Here is an 8,334-nt window from a genome sequence, read left to right as displayed (position 1 = left end):
ACTGCATGTTATTCTAATTTTTGTTCGGCAATATGTTCGGTAATTAAATATGTATAAGCTCCTATCTTGAAAAGCTGTAGTCAAATGCAAATCAAAACGAATATTTGCTAACATACTACTTAAGCGAGCTGTAATTTACTCCGTGTCAAAGCTTTCTTTGCGTCTTTGTTGTTTGAATCTAAAAAATAATAAAATAAATACGGCAAAGCCCTCAAAATTGTTAATCAGATTTTCGTTTCATTATTTTCTTTGTTAGAGTAAATATGCATTATTTTTGCTGGAATGTTAACATGGTTTTGATTTGTTTTTCTTTTGTTCGTTCTTATTTTGTAGCATAGCTTTACCTATCCTTTGTGATAGCTGTAATTGATCTCTCCTTAGTGGTCCCATAACATAAATTATTTTTACATGAGAACGAAATTGCTATCTCACATATCGTCTTTTGTGCGTATGATGATGCAATAGTCGGTTATTTTCAGTTGCTGTAAAGATTGTAAAATCTTGTTTTTGGGCTGACAGTTTCAGTTACCTTGATTGCAACTGTAACGTGGAAGGAATATACGTTGCAAAAAGATCTATTTACACATGTTTCTGAAGGACTGAGTTTTTGTATATGAAGTTCTATCTTCTAGCTGGATTATTTCAGGATAATAAAATGATTATGTCAATTGTATTTCTGTGGAATGTCTGGAGCGCAAGTACATTGCATGCATCTGGTGTTTGGCGCAACAACCCTCTTTGATCTAGGCCTGATCTTAGCCATATGTGTTTATCTTCTGAGAACAGGGTGGTCAGGAATATCAGTATTCGGTTTCCTTTCCTGATTTGAACCCACAAAAAGGGTATGTTGTTACGTCGCACATTGGTATGACGAGGTCGACTAACTACACGTCTTTGAAAGTATCTGTGTTGGCAATGGTATATGTAACATCATTTGAGTTTGTTTTCATGATTGGTAAAGACAGTGGCTCTAGCGAGTAATGGAAGTGATGTGACGAATGATAAATGGACATTACCAAGCTGACGAGCATAAAATACTTTAGGATCAATTCTGTTTAATACACTTACAAGATTTAAGGGAAGATTGTTATAAGCTGGAACGATAACTCTTTGGTATCGCGTTCGTATATTTTCCCATTTTCTCTAGCCGCACAGTTTCGTAGTGACCCTTATTGTAAATGCATTTAATATATTACACTAACCATGTCAAGCACTTCCATACTATTTGCCATTTGTTGTAATTAATTTTTGTGGCTTCAGCTAGAGCGTTGTTTGTTTCCAACTAAGCTTTAATCAAAGTATTGGGTAGTTATTTTCATGGCAAAAGTATTTATCTACATCATTTACCTAACTGCATATGAAATTCTATTGTGTTTCATTTAGAAATATAAAAATTCCTTGTCAATTGAATCAATCTATGTTTGATTGTGATTGTATCGATAAACACGGCAGCGGAACAATGATCAAATCAACCAAAAAAAAAAAACAGCGAACATAGCGGTGGCGCTTATTCTGTTCCGAAATATATGAAACACTATTGTAAGAGCACCACATGGTTGTCCCTTAAACTTCTTAGTATGCAATTTTGTTGACATCGTAATCGAAACAACTGTCTCATTTGTCCATAACTCATGATAAGGTCTGGGAGTACGTGCTGTGTATGAACTGAACTTAATTTACTAGATTAATGGCAAATTGAAATTGAGTATCGTCGATTGCATGCTTGAATATTCTGTTGCCCATAAATTAGTGGTTGCTGTTGATAATATGTTTCCATACCTGCGGTTCCATAACACACAGTGCCCCGGTGAGGAAATTCGGTGGATTTTTGGTGACTCCGACGGTGTAGTAGTACGGCGAAACGGAAGTGACGATGCTCGGCGTACATGCGAATCCATGTAGCGAGTTTTCAATGATTCATTGGAATGGAAAGTGGAAGATACGCAAATCATACCACCGATAAGGCAGCGTGATACAACGACGGCAGTAGGTGTGTGGTAATTAATACGATGAAAATGGAAAGTGTCCATGATTTATGTAAATGAGTGCCTGTGATCGTACTAGCATCGCTGCTGCTCAGCAGTCCCTTATCTAGCAACCCGGCACCGTGGACGGCAGGTTGTGCGGATGGCTCCAGTTCCATATCTAAGCAAGTGGGAGAGTGCAAGAAAAAAAAAAAACACCCCAAACCATGTGGGGGTTTAAGAGAAGAACATAGAAACAAAATGTGAGAACAAATCATGTAATTAATGGAAGTAATTTCGTGGTTTGGATGTGTTTTTTGCATTATGTTGGTTTTACTGACAACGACCACGCCGTGTTATAAGTGAATAATTACTTCGAAAACATACGCTTAGAGCAGAAGGACCATACTACATGGAACTCACATGATAGAACAAATGCAATGCCGATTTGTATGCAAAGTTAACAGGTATGTAAACGACAGCATTGCCATGAAAGCACATAAAAAAAGTCGTTTAAAACAACAAAACTCACCAAACGAGGTATGAAAGTACTTTTTTCTCCTAACGTCGTTTGGCAAACGTTTGCTTTTGGCAATGATTTGAATGAACAGGTAAAATTTATTCTCTAGTGCCCTCACACCAGCGCAAAAAGGAATCGAAATAATGAGATTCACTAATTTCTTGCCGGAAAAGTTTCAGCCACCCATACCGCCCCATACCTGCCCTTCCCCATCCCTACACCCTGCTGCTAGACATACCTTCCGAACGAGTGGAGAAGTGAAATATACTCGACAGCTTGTTCCAACCATGATCGTTCCGCGCCTGTACCCGTGCTTCATAGTTGCTAGCTGGTTTGAGGTTCTTCAGCTGAAAGCTCATCCGATGCCGAATAGTGGGTTGGTACGTGGCGTACGGAGGCACCAAATTGTAGAAGTGATTGGGTGCACCGTAATCATTCATCTCCGGTATGACAACGTTTTCCCACTGGTCGCCACCGTGGGCACTGACGCTGCCGCTGAATGGGCTGCTATACAGGTGGCTGTTTGTTGCTGGTCGATCACTGTAGATGTGATTGTCAAGGGGGTTCTCGTGGTGCAAAAGATGCATGCTTTTCGAGGCAAGCCGGAAGAACAGACGATATTCGCGGATTGGAGAGTAGCTTTGTACAGTCCAGGAGATGTTGTACTGATCTCGATAGCTGCTGAGTGTTGGCTGCAATAAATATGATTTTTCACCAAACATTTCTAGACTATACTGTAGACAATAACTGGGACAGGTTGTACATAATTTAGGTAGAATGTTTACGTTTGAAAAGCAAAATAATTGGATTGGTTTTACTGGCGCCGTGTCTTAAGTCATGCGAGGTACGTATCAACTGCTGACATAAGAATGAATTAAACCTAAGTGTTACTGGGAATTGGGGAGTGCTGCTATGTAAAAAATGTAATATCATTTAGAAACAACGAATTTACAGCGAGTGCCGTTTTCGTTAGTCGAGGTTTATTAAAAAAATCGTACGACCTTTGGTGTGGTACTTACCGAGTCAAAGTAACATAGCGTTGGCAATCCGCTGAGGGACAGCGTGCCACGGTCTTTGCCAAGAGCGTTCGATGCCTGACAAGTGTAGTTCCCAATATCTGAGTATGTAACATTACGAATAACGAGACTGTACTTGTTGCCCCGATTCTGTGCGCAAAAGATAAAGAGTACGAGAATCATTAGAAGAAGTAGGATTAAAAATCAGGAAACATGCAATGCTTGCAGAAATAAATGTAACTTGAGCGATTTTTGTCGAATGGGTGACACCATATTTGCTGATTGCGAAATACCGCACTGAGATTCGTTTCCGTTTTATGCGTTTTATCTGCTACGTAGTGGCATTCTATAAAGCGAGAAGATCTGGGGCTGTCTAGTGATTGCACTGGACTGGCAATTCCGATTGTACGAGAGTAAAAACCTTCTCAGTCATTAGACACATTGATTTCACTGTAGTATCATTCTGAATCCGAATAACACTCGCTGGCTTAAACAGGCAATCAGATACATGCAAATGAAAATGTGGGACTTCAAAGATACGCTAGATTCTAAGTTACTAATAATGTGCAATCGATCGAAAGTGGTGTGTCACTATACTTATACTATGCTGGTTTGTAAAAGATAACTTTTTTTCCAATTTCGCTTTCCAATACGGAAACCACTTAATCATTTTAAGGACCAAGTATTATGAGCAACGTACATTTCATACATCAAACCACCTTCGCACATCAAGTAAGAGCCCAAGACGAATAAATGGAGAAAGGGCTCGAGTCTCTTCTACACTGTATGGCAACGTTTCGAGTGATGGCAAACACTGCCATCTCACAGCATGAGAAGCGATAGAACAACATGACGTTCTTGACAGGGTGTGTGCGCTATCATGCTATCTTTATGCTTAGCACGCTTGAGCGTCTGTGTAAGAAGTGTATTGCCTCCCTTTTTGACGGTTGGCTGGTAAGCTCATGCAGGAAAATGGTGGTGGTTTCAATTTCTGTTTCAAAATGAATTATTATAATAAAACTTCCACTCATTTGTCGCGCGAGTCGTGCTACGATATCGTTGAGTTGGAACTTTTGCTTTCCGCACGCCGCCACCATGACTTTTCTCGCAGACGAGTAAATTAAATTGAAAGTTTTAATTTACCAGGCGACACATGGGTAACTGACATTATTCTTGTGAGTGACTGAAATCCGGTATGCAACGATGCGAGGGGTTGGGTTGGAGGTTATTATTATGGAAGTTTTTTTCAGCTTTGTTTAAATGATGTGCGCTAGATGATAGAGTTGTAAAACGCCACGAAGCAAGGAAGACATATGTTGCTTGCATTATTTTCGCCTATTGCTGTATGCGTCTTTCGAGAAAAATATGTGATTAAAATGTGTCTAATAATGTTTGATAAGGTATATTTATGTATAATAGCATGTTTGTAATGAATGCTGCCAAAATTTATTTATTAATAATTATTGCTTTAAAAATAAAAGGAAAGAGAGTCGCAAATACAACAATAATCATCAAATTTCAGCCAAATTGCCATTTCCAACAATGTTAAACGGGATGATCAATTGTGCCCCCAACTTTGTATTTAGTTCCTCGCTTTATAAGTGAATGTCTTTAACAAATGCACAAAAGTGCAACCAAAAGTCAATTTAATTACAATATGAAGATTTCTGTTAACGTGAAAGATAAACCAAACTGAACATAGTTACGTTGAGTATATAAACTTTATCACCGCCATGGAACAAAGACTAATACAAAATTATACCACCGTCAGTAGTTGCATGACATTCGTTGCACTCAATTCCTCGTAAGCAGGCGTTGTCGATGCAGTAACAATTCTTACTATCATATTTTCGCACACAATCCTACATGAGTAGCTTGCTGAAACGCACCTGTTGTGAGAACTGCTCTGTTATTCCGAGTTGAGTAGTGTCTTGATACCAGACCACACTTGGCGTAGGCTCTCCATGAACGATACACACCAGCTGAGCCTCGTGACCGATTCCACTATGCACAGTTGGTTGTTCACTTCAATTTCTGGAGGATCTATAAAGATAATAAATCTGGCATGGTAAATTTGCTTATGGGAAAGAAATACATTTTGCCAAACATTGTTAGAAAAAGATTGCGATATGTTGTTTGTTCGTATGCTCAGTAACTGTTGGGTGCAAATGAATGAAAAAAAAAAAAAATTGCGATTGCTGCGCGATTGTACCATGCATCGCATAAAAGTGTACGCCACCAAACCGTGTCCTTAATTTTGAAATTGTCTAATGAGTGTGATGCTATTATGCTGCAGTAGCTAGGCTCGGCTATTGTTTTAATTGCATTTTGCCTTGCTTTTCACTTGCAATTGTGACTCTCCCTCCATTACCGTTTCACAAGCATGCATACTCATGTGCGCTAAAGCCCTGCGTAGATAGGTACCGGAAACGAAGTTTTGAGATTGTTTCGTTCCGAGAGATGAATTTGCATCCCGGCATCCCGCAGTTCACAGCACACACGAGGAATACGGTGCGTTGATACACGTAACTTTTCTAGCAATGCTGTTATCCCGTACAAAAGGGCTCATGTTGTCCGCATACCAGTCGCTTAGTAAGTTTGGGATGAGCTGATATGCAAGAGGGAAATCGGATACAGAAACGACAGATGACGTCCCACAGTCGTGCTGGACTTTGGCGATAAATGGACATACTCTGAATAAGTAATGGCACGTAGCATGTGATTGGGTACTCCCATTCGTACTACACGACACTGAAATAGTGTCGTGTGGGTGCTATTGTATGCACTGTCTAAATTTCCACGAAAGAACTGATGAGAAAGTTAGCACATTAAAATGAAAACTGGAAATTTCACTAGAATTTGGTATGTGTTGTGTGTTGTATGGGATGTGTTATTTTTCATTTCATTCTTATAATGTTATCCTCGTTTCTATCGTCTATCTAATACAAGTGAAACATGTTCAATGAATTAGTTTGATGCAGGAACAAATCGTTTGATTCATATTGTGAAATATAATTCTTGCATAACTGTTTGTATATAATTTTCAACCGATGTTTTGAATACCTACATAATACATTTACGAAAACCTCTCTGGTGTCCGGTTGACCGACACGATTATCTGCAGTACATTTGTAATGACCACTGGTGTGTCGGTTAGCATGCAGTATGTCGAGTACGTTGCCCGTCTTGTTTGCCTCTCCATTTGGCATCATGTTATTCTACAAAATAGATGAAGAAAGATAATTTTGCTTTTTAATAGACTTTAAACGTTCGTGAGGTTCGTCTTTATAAATGACTTAAATTATTATGGTTATAAAACCACAAAATAGTTATTTTTTTCAAGAAATGAATTAAGCATGACGGTCTGCCACATTATTTGTGTCTTAGTAATTGTTACTATGTTTGTTACAGTAAAAAGTGGTTGTATGTTTCATTTTTCTTCTTCTTTGGCACAACAACCGCTGTCGGTCAAGGCCTGCCTTTACCCACTGGTGAAGTGAGCTTGGCTTTCTTAACTTATTGTTACCATAGCAGAATAGTCAGTCCTACGTATGGGGGCTCGGTCTATTCGGGACTTGAACCCATGACGGGCATGTTGTTACGTCGTACGAGTTGACGACTGTACCACCAGACCGGCCCTTTACCAATGATAATAATGTTTCATTACCAATGATAATAAAAACTAATGAGAGAGAGAAAAATAAAAGAGTTCTTACCTTTCTGGACCACACAATTTTTGGAGTCGGATTACCGATGCTCGACATTCCATGCGTATCGGTGCTCCTTTATGAATGTCCATTTTGTTCGATGGTGAAATGTAGTCTATTTTTGGAGGTACTAAAATTTCAAGTGTATGTACAATTTCTTTCGGTTCCATCGAACCAATCTGACAAATGTAGTCCCCAGCATCCGAATTGCGCACGTCTCGGATTTCTAAGTTATACCCGGTTGACAACGATCCATGTGGATCAGTATGCGCTTGCACTGGCATTAAGCGAATTCTCGGATTAACGGTAACCTTCACATTTCCAGCCGTTAGTACGGCAATGTCGCGTTTCCATGCCAGCACATATTGACTAGAGTTTTCTATAACAACACGTCAGAGAACAAATCAGTTTAAGGTGTTTGAGAGTGTTTAGTTGGGGTGTGATTATTCTTGTTGTTTTTGAAAATAGAAGGATAATATTTGATTACCTGTTTCATTAATTTTACACGGCAACACTACTGTAGAACCGATCGCTATACTGTACTTTTGTCCTAGTGTGAGAAATCCAGGAGAATATCTATCTTCCTCTAGAAAATTGCTGTCTGGAAAGTGTCCACTTGGTAGAGCCATAGATTCTGCAAAAAAGAGATAGTTCATGGGGTGTTTTTAAATTAAAATTTTATTTTTATATTATATATTCGTATCATATTTATTCAAAATATAATGCGACTTCTTTTTATTTTTATATTTTTTTATTATTTATATATTTTGTATATTTATATATAAAAACAACTTTAGAAAAAAACCCAATTTCCTAAGAATGTAGCAAGTAGCTTTTAGAAAGACCTGCATTGAAAGATGTAAAACATGAATAAACACTGTATTCGTGTCAATGTGAGACCCGGGTACAATCATCTACTCGCACTGCTTAAAAAAAACATGCAATTCATCAATTTAAGCTCCGTATGGACCAGTTACCCTTACGCAAAACTGACTATCCTGCTATAGGTTAACATATCAATCTGAGATAGTGTGACTTCTGTTGACAACATTGGAGATGTGCGCCTATCGCAACACCTATGAAGCCGTCTGAGTCGCTGCCAGGACAATCGTCACTACTCTTCAAAT

At 38.7% G+C, this 8,334-nt stretch overlaps 1 pseudogene; it reads right to left on the bottom strand.

The window, feature by feature from the left end:
* Window positions 1-775: 775 nt before the first annotated feature.
* LOC121601283 lies at window positions 776-7,837 on the bottom strand (annotated as a pseudogene).
* Window positions 7,838-8,334: the final 497 nt, after the last annotated feature.

Source organism: Anopheles merus, unplaced genomic scaffold (assembly GCF_017562075.2).
Source record: "Anopheles merus strain MAF unplaced genomic scaffold, AmerM5.1 LNR4000053, whole genome shotgun sequence".
In the NCBI taxonomy this organism is placed as follows: Eukaryota; Metazoa; Arthropoda; class Insecta; order Diptera; family Culicidae; genus Anopheles; species Anopheles merus.
The sequence above is the reverse complement of the archived record's forward strand: the minus strand, read 5'-3'. Positions and strand labels throughout refer to the sequence as shown.